Source organism: Corvus hawaiiensis, chromosome 9 (assembly GCF_020740725.1).
Source record: "Corvus hawaiiensis isolate bCorHaw1 chromosome 9, bCorHaw1.pri.cur, whole genome shotgun sequence".
Classification (NCBI taxonomy): Eukaryota; Metazoa; Chordata; class Aves; order Passeriformes; family Corvidae; genus Corvus; species Corvus hawaiiensis.
Window position 1 is genome coordinate 13,997,252 of NC_063221.1, and position 26,865 is coordinate 14,024,116.

Consider the following 26,865-nt stretch of genomic DNA (forward strand, 5'->3'; position numbering starts at 1 on the left):
GCGGGAACGGGCGCGGCCCCTGAGGCCGCTTCGCTATCTCCGCCGGCGGTCACCGCCCGCCGGGCAGCCGAGCGGCCTCGGCCCCCGCCCCGGTAGCGCTTCTTCCTCTGCACATTGTCCTGTTGCTCCTTTCTGACCCCGTGCACTTCTTGCTCGCTCCCTCTTCCACCGCACAGCTGGGCAGCACCGGGTGCTTTCCCAAGGCACCGGGACGGACACTGGGGTGGGATCTCCCCCGCCCGTGCCCTCAGCCCCGCTCCCGGCACGGCTGCTGTCCACCCCCGGGAGCCGGCCAGGACTCCAGCCAAAGCGGTGGATTTAGGAATCTGGGATAACCGGTAAATATGGCAACGCACGTAACTGTTGTTATGCTCTAAAGATTTCTGTATGAGACAGGCACATAGACAGCTCTTTTTGAGACGTACTGCAAGTTTGTTTCTATAAAATCGATGTAATTCTTTCAGCATTTAAAGTAGTTCTTTGAAGTGAGCTCCCTGAACACAAGGTTCATTTGTGAAGAACTGGCAGGTGTCTCATTACACACACACTCACACACAGACACCGGGAGCTGCTTCCTTTCCCCCAGCATACCTGATCTCTGTACTCCATACAAGACCCTCCTTCAGCTTTCTCTGACAAACTTCAGGATGATGCTATCTGTGGAAACTGTTAAAAACAAAAACATATGCAACTTTGTGGTGATCTGGTTTGGATATTTTGTTTTGAAAGCTCTTTAAGGCCTGTTTTAACAAAGGCCTCTGCCCATGGGTACTCAATAAAATACAGTGCAATATGAAGACTGGTATTGTCCATCTAACCTTGTCACCTGTTCAGTTACCAGTTTGTTGTGCTTCTCTTAAATATATTATTGCAGAAGTATGATTTCACAGCCTCTGCCAGATACAAAATAACAGATTCTGTGCGGCATTTGGAAAGGAGACAGCTCCTCGCACCAAAACTGCGGTGGTGAGTGCTGAAGGCCCATTCCTCTCAGGAATGGTCTTTAAATCCTTGTATTTCCTTCTCTTTTGCTTGACTTCCTCCTTCTTCTTTGACAACACGGTTGCTCTTGTTCTCATGGTGATGATACTTAGTGCTGTGTTTGCCTTTTGACACAAACGACTGGAAGAAGGTGGTTGTTTTCTGAATCCATGGGCATCTGCAAGCAGTATCACCTAAATTGTGCTGTCTTGAGAAGAATGGACTCATGGGAACATAGGAAACTTTGTCACAACAAGAGTTTGTTGCACTGGGTGACACAAACTTAGCAGCTCTCAGGAAGATATTTTAATGATGGGATAAGAACAAGGAAAAGACTTGTGTGATGGGTAATAACATAAAAGGCCCTTTGGCCATATTTTATGATGCCCTACACACTTTGCTCGCTTTACTTGATGGGGTTTGAGTTTCCACAGAAAATGCTTTAAGAGAAAGGGAATAATTTAATTTTTTCCCATGACTGGGACCTGTTAGGTATCTGTGATACAGTGATGTGTCTAAAAGCCCCATGCCAATACTGTTTCCCTCCATAAAAAAAATCTCCATCATCACGGAAGAGATACTTATTAAGGTCAGGATTTGAAAAACACAAGGAACAAAGGCCTCAAAAGGATTTTTAATTGATATCCTGAAAATGTATGAACATCTTGAAAACAGCTTTAGCTACTTGCAAGGACCTGTGGAAAAGTAAGAGAAGTTTTGTAGAGCCTGAGGCTTACAGAAAACTTGTTCCTTCATCTTGGAGACAGTGTTCTGAGTGACAGCATCAGAATGATAGGGAGGGCCTGTAAGGAAATATTGAACATAGAAGATATGCAAGATTTATTTTATTAACACTGTGCACATATCTTGGAGAGTGAAGGAGCCACTATATCCTTGTTGTAATATCTCATCCTAATCGCAGTGGCTGTGCTTTAGCTTTCTTTGTGTAGCAAATGGAGAAGAAAAACTGTTTCAACCTCACCTATCCCAATATTGGAGAATATTCTGGTTCACTTCCAAAATAAAGCTCAACCAAGGGCCACCTGAGGGTAAGACCCTGTTCAACTATAAAATAATCCTTAGGCTGGAACCCACAGAAGAATGTATATTGCCACCTCCCACCATGGCTAGAAGAACTCAAGACACTTGGTGAAGTTCAATACTGGGCCCATAAGCAAAAAAAACCCCCAAACTCTAAAATAAAAACTTAGACAACTCCTCTCCCCTGTTTTTGGCTATGGAACACGTTAGTCTGGAATTAAAGCAATAACAGGTTTCAGAATTCAATGTCCAAACCATCAGATAACTGGAACTTCTGGGCTTCTTCCCTTGTAAAATAGCATGCAAGTTAAATCTGAAATGCCTGTATTTTATATAGACTACATTTTAAATGCAAGCATGTATAAAAATGCTATGATGTACAAAACTCCAGACAGCTATCCTTATGCTATGCATCAATTCCAGAAAACAACTGGAAATCCCTTGGAAAGTTTGATGTAATTACATCTGACTGTAAATCTTTGACTGTTTCAATATACTCAGGTGACCTAAATAGCATTACGCAGAAAAAAAATTAATTTAAAGTAATTAAGAAAGAGTATTTGTCTCAAGATCAGTTTCTCTGAGAAATTACTGCTCTGAAAAGTCCTGTATGCCTTGTTCTACAGCCATAATCGTTGTATTTCCACATTGTAAATACTCCATGGTAAATTGCAATGGAAGCTTGGCTTGGCTTAAGTTCTCCTGGCTCTGTGGTACTGCTTCTTGGTTAAGAAAATGGATCTCATTCTCAGTTTTTGTCATTCTATGCTTTACTTTTATAGATGATTTATACATGTCCTCTGCTAGTTTAATGGTGACTTTTTTTCGATGTGAATTTCTGTCATGCTCAAACAACTAATTTACAGACACAAGGGATATGTTGCCAATTGTCCTTTAAAATGTCTCAACCAAACAGTATTTCAAGAGGTGTAAGTGAAGATGATGGAAAATCCTGTCAGCAATTCTAATGAGGTTTTGTTGAACTGAGTTGCTCCTTTTCTCTGGTGTTGTGCCAAGCAAGTTGTCTGAGCATGGCCTAAAGCTGCCCTTCCTAGACTGGCTTGCATTGACATGTATTAGCTGGCTTCATGTGCATTAGATGGGAGGTGTGAGCTCATTAAAACGTTGAATTTATGTTGCAGTAGTGATACAGTAGTGCAGATCAGCCACATTGCTCATGTGCAATAGTTGCCTATTCCTTTGCTATTTTCTCAGGGCTTCTGGAAACAGGAGCATGTAGGAGATAGTAATAGGCTGGATGAATTGTGGCCAGTTGCACTGATGTGCTTGGAAAGTGCCATTTGGTGTATTATGGCCCAAATAAATCTGCCACTCAGTTTGTGGATTGCCCATGCAGAAATATATGGGAATCTGCTTTTTGAAAGTAAAATTGTGATGCCTCAAAATAACACCGTAAGGCATGGGTTATTTGTGAAAATTGCTTGTAGAGGGTGTTCCTGAAGTTATAGTTTGGATTCAATCTTTTGAAGTTACCCTTGATTTACAATAGTTATAAAAGGCCGTTATAAAGAGCAGCTTTGCAGAATTAGGTAGCTACAACAGTAGGAGTCTCCACCAAAACTGGGCAATCATTGCCCTCAATAAAGGTCTGTAAAAAAGTACAGGCAGCAAAGCGAAGCTGGGAAATCATGACAAGGGGAGATGAAGATGGCAGGACAGGGGCACTAATAGTTTGATCCTGAGAGAGAACACAGAGAAAAATCTGGAAGCCAGAAGAGGCCTGGGATTATGATAAAATTACCCATCTCAGATTCTTTGATTCTTTATATGTGAGGAAATAGAATTCTATGCTTTTCTTAATAAATAAAAGCATGCAATTGTATTCTCAATTTCTTCCTTTAACAAAGCATTCCATACACCAGCAAATTTTCTTTAAACTCTGAAATCAAAAAAGACTAAAGGTGTGAGTTGTGTCAGCATTCTTGTGGAGACTGCATTCAGCAGCAGTACTGGACTGACAAGCAGAGATAATATCTTAGCTAACCTCCAGATTCAGTCAGCCATAAGCACACTCTGAACCTTTTTTTTCTAACTACCAAGTTGATGCTATTTTTAAAAAAACCCACATACAGATTATTTTCAAATGAAGACATTTAAGTGTAGCATTTCATTAAAGAAAAAAGTGACAACATATACTTTAGCTTTCTATTTCATCTTAAATCACATAACTAGATTATTGCAATATTCTTTAAATTCAGAAGTCCCTTTCTCAAATGGCAGCGAAAATAGCTTTTCTCGTGACTGTTTAACTTCTAAGAAAGCTACTTTTTTTTTGCTCTTTTATGTCAATCCTTCCCATGCACTGTCATCATTTTACCAGGGTAATAGTCTATTTTCTTTCCTTCTCTTTCCCTTTCTTCAGTATCTTCTGTAATTTTCTTCACTAAGGGAAAAGTTCTTAATTCTGCTGATCAGGGCACAACTGCTTGAGCAGTGTAAGTTTTGGGAGACAATTGTAAACTAAGACTAAAGAAATGATGGACAAATCCCACATACATAAATTTCTGTTTAAAGAATGAGTAAGTATTGAAGTTGGGCTTTTCCTGTGTAGGGCAGTGGAGAAATTCTGTGTCTATATTTACAGATACTTGCATTTGAGTAAGGCTGTGTAAAAAAAAAGGTAATATGAAAAAAAAATCCAAAAATGAGTTGAAGGCTGGAGAAAAAAACCTTTGTGGTTTAAGAGTTCAATATTAGTAACTTAGCAAAAGTGACATCATTACAGAATATGCACCTTTATGCAGGTATTCAATCTATTACCATACATGGTGATCTAACAATCTCTTCTGGTGTGGAAAACGTGACTTTACAGGAAAATAGCTCTGCTTTAAGAGTGTGGGCCACCTTGTCTGTTTATTGTCAAGGAGTTCAATATGATAAGGGTCCCTTTGGAGCCTGCCCTACAAAAAGTCTGGGTGGATATTAATGAAACTAAAGACCTGGAAACAATCCCGAGAAAAAACCACTTGTGGCTGCCTTCTTGCCTGTAGCTTTGTGGGTTTCTGAAGAGGCATAATAACCACTCCAGGAAGGTTGTCTGTTTGGTGTTTAGGGAAAACTAGGTTGTCTAACCTGCAACCCCAAACATCAAACTTGTTATGAGTTTAAAGCCAAGCTTTTGAGAGTTGTTCAGAAGGAAAGCAAACTGCCAGTTGGAAGGGGAGCTCAAGCCAATCAAGGGAGCTGTGTAGCACCACAGACTTCACCAGGCTGAACTTACCCTCTTGTAAGGCAATGGATTGAAATAACGAATAATAAAAATGTGCCTCTGCCAAAATTTTTCATCATTCTTTAAATGTCTTTTTTTTCTGTACTTCTGTGAGATCCACCCCTGCTTCCAAAGTTTTTCTGCTGCTGTAGAATTGACAGCTGATGAAAACCATAATTAGTATTAATTACTAAAGAAGCGCAAAGGAAGGAAGAGTAAGTCTCATCCTTATTGGACGGAATCAGCTCTGGTGGTTCAACAACCTAGGCACACAGAACAGGAACAGAGCACCTGTTATTGAAAAGCTCCCCTTAAGACCAAAGATGCCTTGTGTTCAGGCTGTCTTCACCTGCTGTGTGAGAGTCTCAGGGAAGAATTAAAAGCACAGCTATGTTTCAGGTGAGAGCTGCATCCCCCCTGATCTGTTCTGAAATTGATGATGTGATGGAGGTATAATGTCAGTTGCAAAGCAACAAAGTGAGCATTAGCAACAGAAGAAAACTGTGAAAGGGAGAGCCTGAGAGACAAAAATGATGAATTGAAAAATAGTCAGTTTTGTAAAACATTTTGCAAACTTTGCTTCATGCTTGTTCCATATCCTCTGTTTTCTTCTGACCCCTTTGTCTGCCTTGCCTCTGTGTACCATAGTGCTGAGATAGCCAGTTCCTCAGCCTAGAACCTCTGACCCTGACTTTGATGTCATTTCATTAAACACTGTTTCTATGATTCTCTATAAACTTTGCATCTTCCATTCTAAGGTTCAGTGAAATGGCTGTAGCAGTGTTGTCGCTGTGGAGACAGGAGCACCAAGGTTTGAACAGAGTTAGTAACCAGGAATGTTGTGAAGATATGTGAGTAGTACTTCTTCATATCTATGTTTGAGTATTACTCCTTTGTGTTCTGTTGCATTTCACCCATGGCCATCTACACATACTGGAATAGCTTCATTGCAGGAGTGTCCTTTTCCATAAAAATATCTCTTTCAATTAATCCTTTTTTATAAAGGTAGTGATAAAATCTTGCAGGATTTGAAATGTTCAGCCATATTAGCTCCTTCAGTGAACATAATTGTCCCTCTTTCATTCAACCGAGCATCTCCCCTTGGTCTAGATTAGTTTTTCTCAGTTTATGGCATTATTTCTCTCAGACAGATTAAATGAAAGTGTTGGTAGGTTGCAATATGGAAAGAAAAAAAGCCAGTCTCACTACTGCTTCTATTTGGTTTCAAGCAAAGACATTTTTTATACCTTTCACTGTGGCTACTAGTTTTTTTTTATATGCTAATTAAATCAAGGCAGTAGAACTATATTGTATTAAAAATAGAGATAAATAGGAACACAAAATTTATGCATTGTATATAAAGAGTAAATATAAGCTCTCTGATTTCCCAGCAAATATCTTGCTTGGCTCTTTGTTGTTTATTGTTAACTGTTATGTACATATGAACAGGATTAGAAAAGTCATGCAGATTTAACAAATGATGGCTCTGAGCTGAATTAAAGGCATGAATTAATTTTCTTTTATCTCATGCATCATTAAATATTGCTGTCTACTGATTATCTATATAATACCTGTCACCTGATAGCAACCACGGTCGTTATGGTAATGTCAAGATTATAATTATAGTCCCTTCTGCAATGTAGTCATACTATGCTAAAAAAATCCTTGAAATGATAGTGTCCCATGCTTGATATCAGCCCAAATACAAATACATTTTGAGATTGTTGAGGGGAAGATATTTTGTTACTAAGTTATTAACATTCAAGAAGAATTATGTACTGACATGTACATACATGTGTATGTAATTATGTAATATGTAGCCTTTTGAACTATGGCTTTATTTCATTTGAGATAGACAAAACTTGTCAGAACTTCATGTCCCTTGACAAGCATCCCTTTGGCTGAGTTTGGGAATTTAAGAATATTTCAAAAATGAAGTTATTGCTCAGAGAAATCATGTGAAAATTTGTTTGGCAGCATATATCAGAGTGGTAGATGAGCCCATACCCTTTTGTAGTAGAGCACATGATGCACTGGGTGTTCTGGCTGCTCCTTCCAAGGTCTCTGTCATGGCAGAAGCTGGTGACCCCCAAAGCCCAGAAGCTGATCTGGAGATCAGGACTCCTGGGAGACACATGTTTACAAGACTGCAAGTTGTGGGTGGCAGAGAGAGTGTGGCTTTCCAGAGGATAAAATAGGTCTGATTTCTGTAGAATGTATGGCAGAAGTCTGAGAAAAAAATTTAAGTCATTATCTGGTAGCTTCTTCAGATTTTATTAATACAGTTGGCCTATTTTCTTTTAGATTCCAGAGACAATTTTCATTTAATTATAAAGAAAAAATATTGTCTGATAAGTGTACAAACGTATAAAACAGTCTCTTCTCAAATGTAAAAATGTTCTAGGAAAAGCATATTGAGGAATCTGTGTGAATTCAACTTGTGGAGCAAATAATTCAGAATAAAAACCCACTACACAGGAAACTAAGAGCATTCTAACCATTATCTCATCTAGTAACATCTAACACTATAAATATTATGTTAACCTAATGAATAAAATAGCTGATTATATGTTATTCTTATCTATAATTTGAAAGTAATTGTGATCAACTTAACCAGGGTAGAATGGCCCATACACGTTTATATCTGTAAATGAGATACCAGTAGAAATACTGAAGTGTTCTTTTTTTTCTTATTCTCATCATTTACACAGTACTATATTGAAATACTGTTTTCTATTAATTGATTTTGGGAACAAAGTTGGTGACTTGTTTCATGTGTTTTTGGTAACATTTTGACATCAGTATTTGGTTTCAAGCAGAATTGTACAAAGTTGTTTATGCGCCAGCCATTCTTAGGCTGGCACAGGTACCTGTTAAATAAATACTTTTATTCAGATAATCTATGGACAAGCTCTTGCCAAGAGTGTCCATGAAAAAATTCAATGATGCCAAGGTTGTCTGTAGCTGTTAACCAAGGGTGTCTGGTGCTGGTGGATGCTGTCACAGTGCAGACCGCTGTGTCTGTCAGCTCTTTAGGAACAAGAAGGCTGCTCAGCTGCAGCTGCTCTCTGACAGGGGCCACCCAGTGATCTGAGTTGTTCTCCCTCATACAAGCCCATTGCAAAAGGCCACAACTACTGCATCTCTCTAAAAGCTGCACATTTATGCCACCTTTACACGTTCAGTAATTTATCCTCATCTTCTTATCTTTATCATTCAGATTTATCCTCATCTCTTCACAGACTCAAGGAATAAGACCAGTGGAATCTCAATTAATTTGTTAATTATTTAGGTATTAAGGACTTAATATACCCTGATCATTTAAGAAGTTTGGTTGATTAGTAGGATTTCATGAAAAATCTTTATCTTGATATTCATTCTGAAGTAAATGTTTGAAGATTCAGCTGTTTTCCTATTTGGCATTAACAGCATTAACTACTTGGCACTCCAGTAGTAAGAAGTTCCTGTATGGTGCCAGTGGAGGAACAAACCATGCTCATGGGACAGAGCAGGAAATACCTATCCCTCCTGGTAGTGAGGAGCACAGCAGTGAATTAGAAAGAAAGACTAAGCAAACTAGATTGAATCTTGTGAGTCCTGGCTCACCAGAAGCTGCCAAAGACGTGAGTCAGACCCAGACCTGGAAGAGACTTTATCTGTTCTACTACTGCAGCTCTTGTTCTGAAGTCATACCCTCATTAAAGGGACTGGATTTGTGGTATGCTTACATATAGTTAGGTCCTGCATACATTGCAAAGACAAATGAAAACCAGGCATCTTTGAGTGGATCTCAGATTCCATGTGTATACAAGGAAGTCCATTACCCTCCCACCACATCAGGTGAGGGGAAAGTTACTTTCTCTAGCATTTTTCCTTTCTAGGCACCTCCAGGAATTTTCCAAGTCTCTTCAAATTTTATTCATTTGAAAGCAGAGATTTTTCTGTAAGAGACAAATGCCTTCAGCAATGTGAGAGGATTTAGTCATGCTGTCCTTGCTGTCCTGTGAAGTGTGTATTAGTATTGGTATGGTGCCAGAGCTTTTCCAAAGGCATTGGTAGCTTGCCTAGACCATCAGTAAGGATCTTTATTTTCCCATTTTGAAGGGGAGCAAAAAGACCTATTCTAAACGAAAATACATGCTTTTGTCTCACATTTGTATTATCAAAGAGGGGTTTATTGTCAGGCTCCCCTAATTCAGCTGTATGTCTAGATAAATAGTCAAATAACTTGACAGCTCTATTAGTGGTTGTTCCCTGGCCCTACTTTTGCTACATCACTCAACTGTGTCCACACATGGAATTACTGAGGTCAGGAGAAGAGAAGCTAGATGGCACTATGGTCCAAAGGGATCATGTGCTGCCGGTGAACAGGGTGAAGTTGTGCAAGTTATCTGCTCTAAAAAGCCTCTAGAATTCCATAAACATCAGCAAAACCAGGATCATAATTTTTGGAGTGGAATTAGGGAGAGAAGAGGCTGATACAATTAGTTACCTTTTGGATTTTATAATACAAACAGACTTAAGCATGTAGACATGAAAAAGAATGCAGATGTAAAATGGTTTTAAGATTGCCTACACAGAAAAAGCTGTGAGAAATAGTTTATGCATCATTGCCTCAACATAACTTAAACATATTTGTGATTTTTAAACATATGCTCAGCTATTTCTGTTTATATATGTTATTATTTATGGAAGTAGATAAGCTATGTACCACATGTGTGCAATTACAGGAAATCAACACGCTCATCTGATTTGGTCCAGCAAACTAAAGAGGAAAAATATTCCACCCTGAAGCCCTCATTAAACCTTCCTTTAATGACTTTAAGGATAGAGCTAAAGGGACCTACACTGCCAAAGTATACATTTTGTTCAAGCAAATGTCTAGTGTAGTTATTGTAAGACATTCACTAAGTTGTCTGTATATACGTATATTTTCACTATGACATGTCAATTTCCCTAATCTCTACTTTTTACTGTTTTTTAGTTAACAAATATATGTAATTAATCCATTTGTATTTTTATCAGAAATGAAAGTCAGACAAGAATATATAAATACAGTTTTTATCAAAATTATAAGGCAAACCAAAGTCTTTACCTAACCAGTAATTACTATTTAAGAGCACAAGTAGGCAGTTTAAGCTTAAGAACTACTTAGAAAAATGTCAAAGTTATTAAAACACAAAACAAATAAAAACATCTGGAATCTTTGAAAGTCTGCACAGGTAGGCAGTTTAAGCTTAAGAATTCCTTAAGAGAATGTAGAAGTTGTTAAAACACAAAACAAATAAACAAAAACATCTGTGAGCATTGGAAGTCTGGGGAGGTCTTATTTTGTACTTACTTTAAAGTCTCAATATTTGAAAGTAAATAGACCCCAGTCAGACAAACAACTTTGCATCTGTAGTAAAGCCAGCCTCTCGGCTTTTTCGTTTGTATCATTTGCTTATGCAGTGAAGGGTCTGCACTGCAGCATGCCATGTTTGAACCAAGGTCTTTTGCTAAAGGAAGAGTCCTTTTTTCTTTTTTCGGGAGTTCAATAGTTGTTGTTTTGGAGGTGAGGTATTGCTGTACAAGTTACACAAGTGTGCATCTGTCACAAAAGAGATGCAAAAAATAACAGATTTAGTAGGATTTTATGGCAGAAGGTAACCAAAAAATACCATACTGTTTTTTCAGAGTTCAGTATGTCGTTAATGTGACAGTAAGAGCTATGGATGAGCATGTAACTACTTTGAAAATGCTAGGAAATCTTCAAGGTTAGTAGTTGCAAGGAAGACACTTGCAGAACTTCTGCAAATCCTGCAAAAAAGGATGAGCAAGATGACTTCAAACGCTTAATGTAATTACAGAATTTTAATGCTTACACATTTGCAAGACAGCATATGAAAGTCACTGAAGCAAATTCATAGAACTGCAATCCTACAAGGACAGTGTTCAGGAACAAGCAGGAAAACAAATAGAGGAGTTGGAACAAAGAGGAGAAAATGGGATCGGAAGGAATGGGAGAGAGAGCAAGACACCTCTTTGGAAGTGAAAATGAGATAATGGACATAGTCAACACTGTCAAGAAAACAGGAAGTTTATCAAAGCTTCAGGAGAGGCTAGAAGAGAAGGAATCATCTGTGGACAGGAGGCACAGTGGAGGAAGTTCAAAAGTTTGTAAAAAGTGTGCAGAGGTAGGTGCATACTAATTTGGGCAGTGGAATTGCAGATTTGAAGAACCTAGTAGAAGGCTATTAAAACAACCAGTAGTAGCAGCAAACATATCCTTTAGGTTAGCAAAGAGCAAAAAAATCAGTTACTTTTAATATGGCAGTCTGTTTAAAAATAATTTAATAAAAGAAATTAATTTCACAGCAATTTTTTTTTTACATCTTCCTCGCATTTCAAGATACACTGAATTTGCCAGCTCCTGCTTTATTGTGTATATGGTGATTCAAGAGTCCTTCTTAACTCCTGTGCTTAGTATCAGTATTCTAGAAGGACATTCTTCAAGTTTAAATGGGAAAAATGATACTTTCCAAGAAATGGAAACCGTGATAGGCCTCCATCACAAAAATGGTGGAGGCATTTAGGAATAAGATTCAGAAGAAATTATAACCAATTACTAAATCTTTCTCTTCTATCAGCAACATGTGAAAAACTATAGCTCCTGTTAACACCTTTTAGAAAGAACCCCTGGTGCTGATCTGCGCATTTGCATGGAATACAGAGATGCCATAGATTACCCAGGAAGATGAGCATCATCCAGGTAGTACTACCTTTTTTCTAACTTATATTAAGACATGGCAGATCATGAGCCTCGTCCTTAGTTAACCATGGATTCCTGCTGCCTTGTTTAAAACCAGCCTTAATTTTTAAATTTCTTTTATTATTTTATTTCTTTGGGAGTCACACATTTTTCCCTTAGTGGGGACTGTACCATGCAGTTTGCCACTTGGTTCTGGACTTTGGAGAACTGACTGCAGGTTTCAGCCTTCAAAACCCTAAGAAATACTTTAGGGCTGATACAGTATTTGTACAGCTGGGAGTGTTGCTTTGTGCTGCTTCAGCAACAAGGAGGAGGACTGTCTGACCTGACAATATTTCTGTGCTTTTCTTTTTTTTTCTTTTTGCCATTCAAGTGCTGTCCCCCTAGAATTCAAGGAAACTCATATTTTGTTTTTTCTGATGATGTGTCAAATCCTTTTAGAGTAGTGTGGATGTTGGCTGAACCTTCTGCAGGTTTAGTCTATAGTGGCTAAACTGAATGGAAGCCAAAAAGCTCTCTAATGTCTCTTATAAGTCAAGGGTCATGTTGTATACGGAGCAAAATGCATGTATAGTGACAGGAAGCAGAGTTTTCCCTATGTTTTAAATAAACAATAGCAAGTCCAAATTCTAGTTATTGGTGATAGGAAGATCTTTTTGTTCTGTGAGATTTCTGTTTCCTGTGACACTCTATAAGGTACATCTCCTTCATGTTTGCTGGCATTATTTGTGTTTTCTAAATGTATGATGCAGCACATTCTTAAAAATAACTGTCAACTTTGTATTTGTTTTCAAGAAAGTGCTGATACTAAATAAAGTACTAATTTTGGATTGCAGCAACAGCCATAAAATAGGCACACTCAGCAAGAAATCTAACATGACTGTGTTTTGGATTTAGTGTAATAGGTGAACTGAAGAAAGCATAATAAATTTAATGTACTTTAAATCTGTGAATATGTTTAAAAATAAGTTCTAAAAAATAATGTATTTTTAAGCTGCTTATCACACATTGAAACTGGTTATTTTACTTCACTAACCCTGGATGAACTTATTCACTAGATGGTTCATCAAAACAGTGCATTATAAGGGCTATATATTTTAAAAATACTAAAAGTATCAGGATAGTTAAATTTTGACTGGTGACTGTTCACAGAAAGTCCAAGCAGGGCCTATGAAATACGCCTAGGGCCTTGTGAGTCTTCTAGCAGTACAGAAAAACATTAAAACTTCTTAAAGTTGTTAATTTCTCTGAATAAATCAACAGTTATTTATTACAATGAAGATTGTTTCTTGGAAATACCAGGAGTGCTTTAGAAATACACAACATTCTAATGGGGTGTTGAATAGGTTCATTGACATGGCATTTTGCGACGTACTGATTTGAAGAGCAGATCAGAATTTCAGATGATGATTATAAATACATTTATACTGCAATAGTCACTTGAAAATGACTCTTCTTATTAGTTTCTGATGAATTAATTTGTTTAACATCCTTGGAAGGTGCCAAATTAATTATGTTTGTTTATTTCAATCATCTGTGAATGTTTGCTGCCATATTCCATTGCAAATTACATAACAAATTCCCAACGCTGGCTCAGTGTTTCCAGAGACACCCTAGGTTAGTTGCCCTAATTCAGGTACAGTGTGTCTTCCAGGCTGCCTGCTGAAGAAGGCAGGCTGGAGGACAGAGTAGGAGCTGAGGCCAAATGTGCATTTTTCTGCTTGCTTCAGTTTAGGATTAAAACCCAGGCCTGCTACTGCATTTGCAGTTAAGGGACAGCTTGTGGAAAGACACATCCTCCTTTTCAGCTTCTGTTGCAATTGGTAATTTTGCTGTCATAGTTTATGTGCAAGTGACCCCTGTCTGCCTGCCCAAGGACTAAATGCAGCTTCCCCAGTGTTCCTAACCCATGAGCTGCCTTCCCAGGAGCTGAAGCCTTCCTTCCAGGGCCCATGGTGTGGGGGAACGATAGAGATTCCCGCTTGCCCCTCACTCTTTTTTTGCTTTTCTTCTCTCTCTGTTTTCTCTCTGAGTGTAAACTTTGACCAGTACTGCAGTTCTAAGCTGCAGTATTTCTATTATGAGCAGGAATGTCTAAAAGCAACTTAACTCCAGCACAGGTGAGGACTAAAGAAAAAGCTGAGAACGTTCAAAACCAGTGCAACAAGCCAGAGTAAGGAGCCAAGCCTCCCTGTGCCTGGTCTGTCTGCAGCATTTGCTTGAAGCAGGAGTTAATTTGACCCGCACATTCCTTTTCTTTTTATTTCAGTTCTAGTCTTGTCTTGCGAAATACAAGAGCTATTCCAACTTAAGTTAAGGAAGGGACCAATATCTAACAGAGATTAAGTTTTTACTGAGAAAGAATAGTTATAAGCAGGAGATTTTGGAACCATACAGGCCTCTATAGATCTTCACAAAATATCCAGAATGCAAGAAGGTTTTTCCATATTCCTAAACATTCAACTGCATCCATGACTATGATATTAATATTATATAAAATATTTTGAAGTAATAATGGATGAGAGGGGGATTTCCATTTCCTCTCTTTTACAAGGGTATTTCCACAGCTTTAAAACCCTCATTGAACAGTGTTTACTTTATTACATAGGTACAAAACATGTTCAGAGCTATTAAGATGTGATTGCTGTAGAAAAAGTTTGTTAGAGATTTTTTACACAAAGCCTGTGAGCCTCTGAGTTCATTGCTGAATGCTCTACCAGCTAAAGGGGTGGTTTCTTGCATTTTTATACCTCCATTTACAATTCTTATTTAATGATAGTAAGGATTCTTCTAGCAAAACATTTAAGCCTATATGAGGCTTGTATCACATAGTTAACTGGAAATAGTACACTCTATTTATGTTATGTATATATTTCAGTATTTTACACAACTAATAATCAGAAATACTTTCCTGTGAAGTAACATCTAGTTATTTTTTCAGTTTTGAGATTGTGCAACATGCCAAGAGCCTACACTGAACTTAGTATGATGAGTATTTTTTTAATCCTATCTTCTTTTGTTTCATTTCACAAATACCACATTTTATCCATTTTTTTCTTTTTTCTTTTTTCTTTATCCTCTTGGAGAAGTTTCAGTTTCGATATCTCAGAAATGTTTCCATGTTTCCAAGTAGTGGGGGCATTTCTAGCAAGATAACTGAAGGAAAGAATAGCAGGAAATCTTAATTAATTGTACTGATTTTGTACAAATGAAGTAACCGAGGGACAGAGCAGGAACTAGGTGGGAAAAGAAAATAGTTTGAGCACACAATACCAAGAAATAACATAGGACCAGATTTGGGAAGTATTTGGAAGCAAGGACTTTGAGAATTTAGCTAGTATTGGACATGCAAAGAGGTTAAATGTCTGCAAATACACCTGCTATAAAATATCTTATAGTTCTGCTAGTTTTAACTATCAGGGCAACTGCAGTCTCCGTTCAGTAGTGCCTTGAGCCATTAATGGCTTGTGAAAAAGTAGTCATCTGAGTGATCTTGCTAACTCTTTCCAGGTGCCAGTGAGGAAATATTTACAAAGGAGTAAGAGAGGTATTTGTCATACTGAATGAGAGACTGGCTGTAATTCAAAGTGTAAGAAACTGACTTTTGGAAAGGCATATTGGAAAGGAAATGAGAACATTTAGTGTGTGATTTTGAGATGACTGGAAAAAGTCCCAAGAGCAATTATGGTGATAGGAAATGTGAGACCTGTCAGAGTAGAAGAGAGTCTTTTAAAAAAGTAGAAGCAGTTTTGAAGTTACCCTCTGATTACCTGGGAAGAGAAAATAAATATACAAAGGAAAACTGGGTATACTGAAACCAGTGTATAAAGGTGCAGGTGCTTTCATAATTAAGAAGAAAGATAGTCAAACTGAACTACTGAAAATAAGATGAAAAACTAATTACCAGAAAGAAGAGTTTCAAAATAACTCTTAATTTACTGATAACTGAAAGAAACAGAAAGAGGAGAGTGCAGGTACTTAAGAGATGCTACTGCAAGAAAGGTTCAGAAGTTTTATATACCTGCTGTGACTTTAAATGCTAATACTTGGAACTGTTCTACCACAGAGAATAGCCAGTGTTTGGTATTGTACAGCCTTGTAAAAACAGAATGTCAGAACAAGTTACCTTATTCAGCAGATTGCCTTCATCGTTCTAGGTTATTGTTGTCTGTATGGACAAAAGTGCCCAAGAGTTGCAAGGAACCAGAGGATGCTGGGCCTACAATAATCAAGAAGGAAGTATAGACATGTGATAGTGAAGGAGGAAATATTTTAAGTTCCTTTGAGTCTGAGAACAATTTTGTCTATCTGGAGATCTAAATGCTTGTGTGAGCACTGTGCAGATACTTTTCAAGCAGTAGCATGTAAATTTTTCCAGTGCTTTGCACAGTGGGGCTTCCCCAATTTTGACCTCACCAAAATAACTTGGGGCATTTGCCATTGCAGTACTGCAAAACTTGGCAGAGAGAGAGCTTCCCAAAGGTGCATTTCTCTTTGTAGCTATCTTCTCATAAGAGACAGAGTTTTTACGTGTTTGTGCTCATTAGATATGTATACTTTGACTTCCTGTTCTCCACTGCATCAGTGGAGACCATTGCCATACTTGGAAGGCATTTGCACAACTACAGACTGTCCAAAAGGAAAAGAACAAAAGGAAATCATTGTGCATAAAGTTGTGCATGTTGTGAACATGTTATAAGGCAGACTCTTAATTTTGCCATTCTATAATGTACCCTATTGTGCATGGGACATCTAGCTGGCAATGACTGGTACCACAACTAGTTGCAGCAGAAGATTCTAACGTGAGCAAAGTTTTGTCTCATAGCATAGGCCCATCTGAGTTTGGAAATGGAGATAATAGTAATGACAGAATCTTTAATGTTGGAAAGTACCTCCAAGATTAAATGTAACCATTGAATATTCTGAAGATTTTAAAACCTCCAGAGCATATGCTTTTGTATGTTTATTGTAATCTTTTTATGGTAACAAATATAAAGTTGTCTGATATTAAACAGGCTCAGTTTTGGTACTTTTTTCTGTTGTAATTCTGTACTCCAAGTGTTATGCCACACAAAATCCCCACAGTTAGGAATCACTGTTGAGTCTAAATTCTGCATGAGGTTTTTCTCTCCATAGTCTAATTGTTGTTCTTTGCTTGATAAGCTGTCTGGATAGATTTTTAATGGTTAACTTTAAGACTTTCTTGTGGGAACCCAGAGGAGCCTGTGCTGTGGAGGGGCTCACAGCAGACATTGCTGGCTGCTGGGTTCAGGCACTTGGGTTCTCCACAAGTGCTGGGTTGTTATCTGTGAGTCACTCCTCATCCAAGCTTCACTGATCTCAGATTTCTTGTGTTTTATAAGATGGCCTGTCACAGAACAGTTCTTTATCAGGCCAATTTCTATAAATGAAGTTCTTTCCTCCTGTAACTCAAGGACTCCACAGGTGTGCTGCTCCAGGGACTAAAATCACAGTTTCTGCTCGGAGGTGTCATTTCCCTTGAGCTGTCTGGAATTTAGGTTCACTTAGTATAGCAAAACATACCGAGGAAAATTGCTGTGAGGATCTGGGTCTTGCTTGGTGTTCTTCCCTTGTAGAAGTGGTTGTAGATGTAGGAAATGGGACAAAATGGGTGTTACTTCTCATATAAAAACTGTTTAGAAGCTGGATATGGCCTAAAGCTGTTTTTTTCTATTGCTCTGTTATTATATCTTCTCTTTTTAGTCTGTAATCTCAAAGCATTTCCTCATAATCATGAGGATATTACGGCAATTCCTATTAATAACAGGATTTAAAAACTTTCCCCTCCCTTGCAGCTTATTCAAAGGATGATAGATGTACTGAGCTGGACACATGTGCTTATATTGTACCTAGGCCAACATACTTGATGTAGATCACCAAAACATGAAAGACAGATGCCACTGATTAATTTATTGGTGTTTTCTACCCACTTCTCTGGAGCACCTCAACTCTATTAACTTCGATTACCTAAGTTAAGCACCTGAATTTTCAAGTAATAAACATTCCTTACTACTGTAATTAGGCAAATGGCAGTGTTCAGTAACTTTAATTGTGGCTAAATGAGACAAACTTTGGGTACAAAGGGTCTCCTTTTTAGTCCAACCCCTCACTCATTACCACAATCAATTTATCTCTTCTAGTAAAGAAATGGAAGGCTTCCTGGGGGAAAAAAATATATCTGGGAGCATACAAACATACAAGTTTTAATTATCTTCTTTCCCATTTTATAGCATGTGGATTTGCAACCATAATAACAATTTAAAATAAAACATCTCATTGCAGAAATTCCTTCATAGCATGTCATACTGACAGAGACCATGGGAATGCAGCTGCAGGAGACCATCTGTCCTGTTGAGCTACAATGTAGGTGCATTTAGGACTATCCTGAGCACATGCAAGCAAGAGCTGAGACAGGTTTATTTGCTCTGAAGGGATGATGGTGTGTGTGTGTGTGTATGGTCTGGTCATACACCATACTTGGATAATACCTCCATTTGAAATAACTGAAGCTTTTGATTAAAAAAAAAAATTAAAACAGTAAAAATTTGCAGAGTTGTGAGCATTTTAAGGAACATTTTAAAATAAGTAATGTGAACAACTATATGGTTTTGGATGCAGGATATTAAAAATTATTTTGTAAGAGTAGCATTTATACCATGACATCTACCGGGGACTTTGCAATGACCAGTCTGTTTTACACAAAATTTTGTAAAATACTGGTGATGTAGTTTTAAACTCCGTCATGGCTGAATGAGCAAGAACTGTAAAACACATTTTCTGCTGTATTTGTAAAATATGAATCTACACAGGCATTCATACGTGTAGGAAATGATCATGCTTCAAAGCTTACCAGATTGAAAAAAAAATTTAAAATACCAAAAGGAATGTCAACTATTTTCGGATTTTGCCTAGGAAGTTATTCTCTAGTGATTTTTAAGGATGTGAGTAGTATGGAAAATTTACACGATCAAGTGGAGTTAGGAGTGCAGACATTTTCAAAATAATCTTAATTGCCTGGAGATATCTCGAAGCCAAAAAGCCTTTATAGGAAAAATACAGTAATTCCCATCAATGTGCTTTAACTCATGAACTGTAAAGACAAAGAGTGAGGACTGGTGAGGCTTTGTATTTTCTGATCAATTTTTTCCTTTCTTTGAGGAGGGGTAGAGGTTTTATGAAAGTCTGAAAATAAGATCAGTGCAGTAAAGCAGGAGTACAGGTCTAAGTGGATTCCATGCTGTTGCAGCCTGGACTTTGAAAATTATTGCTTGAGATATCAGGGAAAAAATAGTACACTAAGCAAATTAAGAGATTCTAGGAAAATGCTGTTTTACATCTTTATCTAGAGAATTCATATTTTACAAGAAAAAAAAGTCTGAGGTAATCTGAAAGTCTCCTAAGATCTTGGACATAAGTCGGAAGGGCAGTACTTCCTAAGCATCTACTATCCAGGTTTCTTAAAAGCCTGATTCATTCTCTTTTTATCAAATAGAGAAAATGGGCTAGAACAGAGATATGCCTGGGAAGGGACCCTGAGATGGATTTTGTTTAATCAAGTGATGTCAATACAGATTTGACTATGTAATTTTTTTTTTGTTTCTACATATAGCTATTGATGTGGGAGTTTCTAAGAAAGTGTTTTGATCAATAGTCATCTTCACTAGAACAAGTTTGGAAGTACAAAGCACTTCCATTTTATTAACAGTATTTGATCCATGACTAATTGCTTTTATCCTGTGAAGCTGTGTTTCTGTAAATGTATCTTTATGGTTTTAATGAGTGTTTTTAAAGTCTAAAACTAACCGTATAGCTGTATGAACAAACTCTTCAAGAACTAGAAGATGAGTTTAGTTCAGTGGTTCAATTTTCCTATTTTTTATGTGTATTTCTAAGACTTTTAATTATTCCTGTAGGATCTCAGAAACATGAGGTATCCCACAGTGAAAATGAGAAGACTGGTTTCTTAACTCAAGCTCACACCAGATTCTAGTTTGGCACATAGCAGTGGTTAGTTTGAATAGATTTCACAGCTGTATGAAAGCTTAATTTCAGTGACAGATTTACAAACAGGATGTAGGGGCTGTAATGAATGAGCTCCATTAAAGTAATCTTTTAGCATTTAGCATCAGTAGCTGAGGTTTTGAAAAACAGGAAACAGTTTCAGGGTGGAGACTTCAGAAGCACCTAATGTTCTTTAATATAATTGTGTGAATGCCTGTGTTTCTGTAACCATAGGTTTCTATAACATAGTTGGGGTTTATTATTTCAAATGGAAGGCCCTACCTCCCTTTTCTCCCTAAAAGGTTGCATATAAAAAAATGTAGAGGGAAACTTCCAGTGACCTATTGCATTGTATTGTTTTTTTCCTAGCAAAGGTTGCTTTTCTCGGCAGTCATTCATAATTTTGAAGTCCTTCCAAAGGAAGACAAAGCTCTTTGAATTGGTCCAAAAGAATCAAAATTCAATGGCTAGTGCTAATTCTTGCCAATAATTTTCTGAAGTTACTGCAAATAAAGAACTCGCAAAACCTGATTGGTGGCGTGATTTACAGGGCCCGCATACAGACTCATGGATTTTTTGTATGGCCAAACCATTCTGGTCACACATTTCTCCACAGGGAAACAAATAAGAAATTTTAGTGCCTCTCAACTGCCTTAATCTTTTTTTCCCAAATTAATACATTAATACTATCTCTATTACTATTATTATATTATCTCTGATGCTTTACTACATAACAATGCTGGTAGTCGTTTATAAATATATGACTAGAATACAAATGAAAATAACCCAACTATAGTAATATGGTAAGAAATAGAATGTATTACACAAGTAAAAAAGTCAGCCAGGATGTTGAAAGCAATTGGGTACCTGCATCAGGGAGATGAATTCTGTGTTCTGTCGGAGAACACACATGACAGTTAGCCAGACTCAAAAGAATATATGCATAAATATTTATTGGGTTTTAATTAAAAATGTTTTTCAACCATTTTTTAAAGAGAACTGGAATTGATAATGGCTTCCCTAATTGCTTGTATATGGGTTTAATGTGCCCTGTAGGGAATACAGTACTTTTGAAGATTGATGTAATTCAACATATAGGTACATTGATTCAACATTTGAGTTGCCTACAAGGATTCCAATAGAACTTGGAATGTTGTAGCATTTTCTCTCCTTTTGCTACAACAGGTAAGTCTTTACCTTTACTGTGTAGTTCACTCACAGTGTTTTCCATTTCCTTTGAGCTTATTAGACAAGTCAAATGACAGTTTCTATCAGAAACAGTAGTCCTTGGCCTCCACTTGTATGCATGCAAGCAACTTGGTGATTTTGGCATTCACCCGCAAATCAAGAAAAACATTTTTAAATTAACTGAGATTTAAATATACCTGAGATGATTTAAGCTATAAATTCCCTGTCTTGTGGAGAATAGGACTAATAGATTCATTGTTGAAATGAGTCTTAATCCTGACAAAATACTATAGCATTTTTGTGGGACCAGAAAACAAATTTGTGTTTATGTACCTTTAATAAAGGTAGCTTATAGAAGACATTTTCAGGCGCAATCTGCATTATGCACATAAATCACTAAGTAAAAAGTTTTTTCTAAAAGAAATTATAACATATTGAAAAAGATCTATGTATTTTCTCCTTTGCATATAATTATTTAGTCTATATGCTACATATTAATATTAATATTAATATCTCATTATATTGATGTATTTGCATATGTTTCACATAACACAGAGCATTTACGTATTACAAGTGTAGGCCATAAGGTTTTGTGTTGTAAGGAGTTTTAAAACTGGGCAAGAATATCCTTCCAGTGGGGTTAAACTGCAGATATAAACACTGACATGTAGGATATTTGTAGGTGTCCATGTGTCAACTCATGCAGTTAGTGAAGTCCAGTAAAACTGGTCTAAGTCCTACATCTAGTTGGAATATATAAAAACTAAAAAATCAGTTTTTACATGGCAATGATTTTAACTTCTAGAACATCATAAACCTTAAATTCCTTTTTTAAAATATATCTTTTTGTCTTTCTATAACTTACTTCAATTAAAGGTCAAATATAAAGGTCACAGACTAAATACAGGCAGTTCAAATGTTATAAATATCACAGCATAGATGAAATGAGGAAAATTACTTTTTAACTCTGAAGATTAGCATGAACTGTGATTTAATAAGTGAGAATTCCTCTCATTTCCAGTCAATGTTTCGCATTTCCTTGATTTAAGTATGTTGTGATTTCTGAAACTGATAGTGTCTGATTATACAGTAATTTGTAGGTGGAAAACTTTCGGGAAGTTTATTGCTGTCTTCAGACATAAAATGTTTAAATTATACAAATTTATATGCTCCAGTATTTACCAGTCTTTCTATGTATTGTTCATTCTACATGGGTTTGGACTTCTCAAAAAATTTTGTGGTTTTCACTATTGAAGGAATAATAATTGCAGTAAAGTAAGACAAGCTAAAGAAGGAACTCATACGTCAAATAAGGAGACATTATCTCAGCAAATAAGGACATTATTTAAAGAACTGCATGATGAACTTGGCCAGTTATGTGCAGTCTTCATCTTCTGCTGAAGCCACTGCTATTGACTATTGCTGTAAGTTAGACAGTGGTCCTACAGTAAATGCAAAAATGGGAAATTATCTGTTCCTCAGGAAGATTTTGCCAGAGCACTCTCTACTCTTGCATTTCTGAGAATGATGGGTGTCTCTGTCCAGGTGGCCAACTTTGTCAGGATAATAAATCGATGCCCTTTCTTCTCTGTCCCAGAGGAACTGTGCAGGAGGGAAAATGGTCTTCCTTCCAGAGGATATTTGCCTTTGCCATAGTGATAGGAAAAGCTGATGAATAAATCAGCCAGAAAAAAACCAAAACAAAACAAAACCCCAGAAAGGTCAGAAAACTTAGGGCAAAGGAAAAAACAGTGAAAATATTGTGTATGTCAGGACTCTGGTTGCCATTTCATAAACAACCTTCTTCCTATTTTTGTATAATTTACTTGGACATCCTGTTTCTTTCTTTATCCCATGTGTGGCTTTGGGATTTTGAAAAGGGCTGTAGCCACAGAAAGGTTTCATCTATTGTGTACTGGCAGAAGGTGGAGGCTTTTCTGATAAGACTGAGAAATGTTTAAAGAGAGATAATAGATGCTACTAAAATGATAAATGCCAACTTTCTCCCACGAGGAGAATGGAAAGAAACACCACAGAAAGAAAAGAGATTTTTATTATATGCATTAGAGGTTTACTATTTCATATATTTCATTTGAAACATCTTTGCATTTTGAGATCAGTTTTGACATGATTTTCAAGCTGTTTTCCAAAGCCAACTTCCATTCTTTAGGTAAGAACATGTATTCTTGTGATAAAATTTGCATATTTTTATGCTATGGCAAAGACAGCCTTCTAAATTTTATCCATGCTTCATGCTGAGTGGCCCAGCATAGCAGGAGCTCTATAAATTTTCATGGTCCTCATGAGTTCAGTTACACTAATCCATGTTGCAAAGAAGCAAGCAAAGTAGCTCCTTAGCCTTTCAGTCATTCCGGTTTGTAGTGTTAGTAAATGTGGTGCTTTCAGGGTTAAAAAATCATTTAGTAAGTCATTACACAGCTGAAGAGGACAATGCAAAGTCTAAAAGTGTATCTAGAAGATTCTCTGTTTGAGTCCATTGGGCTTTAGACTAGGTCAGAATGGAAACCTAAGTAAGAAAGTGACATTATTAATTTAGGGAAATCTTACCTTTACAGCTACCAACAGGCAGCTCTGTGACACTTGTAGTGCAAAGTCAGTAGATGGTGACATGGCCCAACTGGTAACAGGACTGAGGTGGCCTGGGAGCAGTGCACTGGCAGGCAGCAGCAGCTGTGGGACAATTCAAAACTTTGACAGAGGCTCTGTGCAAAGTTGGGATGCTAATAGCTCAGTTGATAAAGTTCAGTGACATTCTAGATTCAGAAATGACAGAGATTATTTTAAAGTAGCATGGAGAAAAAGATCTTGCAGTAGTAGTGCAGGGGAAAGTAAAACAGCAGAGCTGGTTTTAGCGTGGCAGAACAGAGCAGGTGATTCCTAGTTCCAACTGAAATAGTGTTAGGTAATACTATTAATTTCTATTTTTCTATGCTGTTTAGGATAAGATTTTAAAGGCTGCAAGCTTTAGAAATACATGACAACTTGTATTTCCAAATCTCTTAGATATTTCTCAAATTTCATTTGCTCGTATATTTTTCTTGTAATGAATTACACTCTCAAAAACACAGTGCAGAGACCTTTTGTCAAAGTCCCTGTGTAAGCAGTTGTATCATTTGTGCTTCCACCATTCTCAAGCTTTTATCTTCTAATCTGCTTTTGGCCAGTGTCAGGGATGGGATTCTGGCTTGAAAAATTCTGACTGATCCACTGTAGGTATATTCTGTCCATCTCAGTCTCCTTGTAACAGCTACACTGATGAGCACATTCAAACAGGACTTGAATTCCAAAATACTGGAAATGGGGAAATAGGACTGAGATCTCAGGTACTAGCCAGCTTCTGGCCTACTTTCTGTGATTCTCACCAAGGTTTTGAGGAATATTTAATTAACTAGAAAAACCTTCTTTCTCTTGCAAAAGCAGACCTTTCTGTTAAAGGTTTTGGTGTACAGTTGCATTTCTTTTAATATATGCTGGAAAAGATAATAAGAAAATAGTTCTAAATGTAAGGCAGCAGCAGCAGCAGCAGCATGTAATTATGAAAAGGTTTCCTTCTGGTGTAAGAAGGAAAAAAGTGTAGCCTCCAACCCAAAACATGTAATGTGTTCTGTAATATGTGGAAATAATAATAAGAGAATAGGAATATTATCTATAATATCTATCATCACTGTATGTGTTAGCACCATTTGTCCTTTCATTTGAGCTACTTCATAAGAAAAGAGTTTTCCTGAAGTATGTGAGATACTGAAGCAAGGCTTCAATAACATTTTCAGGATTTTCTGTAATAACTATTTCCTGTTTTCTCTTTTTTCTGGGTTTTGTTCTTTTATCTATTTGCATTATTTATTGTGTTTTGTGGAGCAATGGTAAGTGATTCCTGGTTTGACAAGAAAGATTTTAAGTTTTAGCATAAGAAGAACTTAATGATATTTAAAAGAATTTGTTTTACCACTCTTTCAAATAGCCTCTTAATATGTGGCAGGGTCTGACATTCACACATACCTTGAGTAGTAGGTTTCTTAGAGAAGAACCTGTGAAATTCACCTCTATGTAAAGAGCTGTTACATTGGCAGGAATGGTAGATTTCATTTCTCTTTAACAGCAAGATTTTAAAGCTGCCTTGGGCTCCTGGGTAGTTCCTGCATATTCATATGGGAAGCATCAAGCTGCTCTCACTGTTTACTGAACACTTCTGCGTGTTGTAAACCCAGACGTGACAATCCAAACTATACTCACTTTCCCTACAGACTCTTGACATTCCATGAACTCTAGAGAGCTTTCTGAATAATGTAGAGATCTTGCTTTTGAGACACAGCCAGTAATTACAGCCAAGGTGAAACTGAAGTTCCAATCACATATCCAGTTAGGCTTGCACTGTGTTTAACCCTCAGTGACTTTAAGGAGTTACTATGAAATTGTTGCAACTGATGTCACTCGGTAATCATGAGATTACCAAGAAGTTGCAGATGACTTCTTTCTTGGTTTCATGTCCTATTTCTTCTAATTAGATCCTGACAGGATTTCCAGTTATTCACAATGGTTTGCTTTACAGCTATGTGCCAGCTATGTGCTATCCACACTCAAGTCCATAAATAATTGTGTTTGTCAGTCAAAACACTAACATGGTTGTCTGAGTTTTTCCTTTCGTTTTCTGTCTAGAACAGCATTGGAAGGATAAACTGAATCTTAAATGGCACACTATAGAAATCCTTATGAAAACAGCTTAATGCTGTAATATGAAATGCATTCACTGAAACATTAGATTTTATTAGGAAGAGTAAGAAAATAAAAGATCAAGGCAAGTTTACTAATGATTCACGAAACCAAAACTAACTTCACAAGGAATGTTGTGCAGGATTGTCATCTCCTCATTATTCATCTTTATAACCATCTGCAGCTTTAGTCTAAATTAATAGCATTTTTCAGCTGTACTGTACAATCCTTCTGAAAACTTAAAAAACAGTTATTTCTTTCATTAAGAAAGGAATATGATGGGCTAGTAGGAACTAGTAAATAGTGCAGATTAATTCAGTAATTGCTTTCGTCCTGGGTAGTATGGAGTTTTGAACACATACACTGCTTACTTTTCAATCTTGTGATAAATTTCTCTTCATTCTTGTAATCATTCTGTACTATAGACTTCACCTGAAAATTTTCCCTCCTTTGTGTTAAATGTGCAAATCTTCTGGTAATCTTTAAAAATAAATTTTCAATTATTAATTTTCCAATCAATGAATTAGAAAAATAAAATTTAAAATAAACATTCCCATTAATAAATAAAATATGCAGGATAAAGAGAAACAATTTTTCTTAAATCGTCTGAGATCCTAAATTGTTAATAGACTGTATTTGTTATGTAGCAGCACATTTTGTGAAACCATGAGCTACAGCAGGATGCATATGCTGACCTTAGAGGTAGAATGAAAATCTCTTCATGCCACAAAAATTCAATAGCCATGATACAAGACACCTAAGAGTGCAAGAAAAGCAAAGACAGCAGCTGGATCTTGGTGCCATAGCAGATGAATCAATATGATAAAATGTAAAAATAAATCACTTACAGGCTGATGGGTTTATGTCAAATACTTTAAATCAATAATACAGAATTCCTAGAGTGTATTTCTTTTTTGTGTGA

General features: G+C 37.0%; 1 protein-coding gene across 2 annotated transcripts in view; it reads left to right on the top strand.

Annotated features, from left to right (window-relative positions):
• The first annotated feature begins 48 nt into the window (after positions 1-48).
• The window catches only part of VCAM1 (vascular cell adhesion molecule 1), a 42,879-nt gene continuing 16,062 nt past the window's right edge, over positions 49-26,865 (top strand). Inside the window, exon 1 of one of the 2 annotated variants that reach the window (XM_048312773.1) lies at positions 49-6,102. The gene's annotated coding sequence lies outside the window, so the exon portion shown is untranslated. Of the gene's footprint in view, positions 6,103-21,076; positions 21,210-26,865 lie in introns of those variants that run through there. The other variant, XM_048312775.1, reaches the window with a different exon arrangement.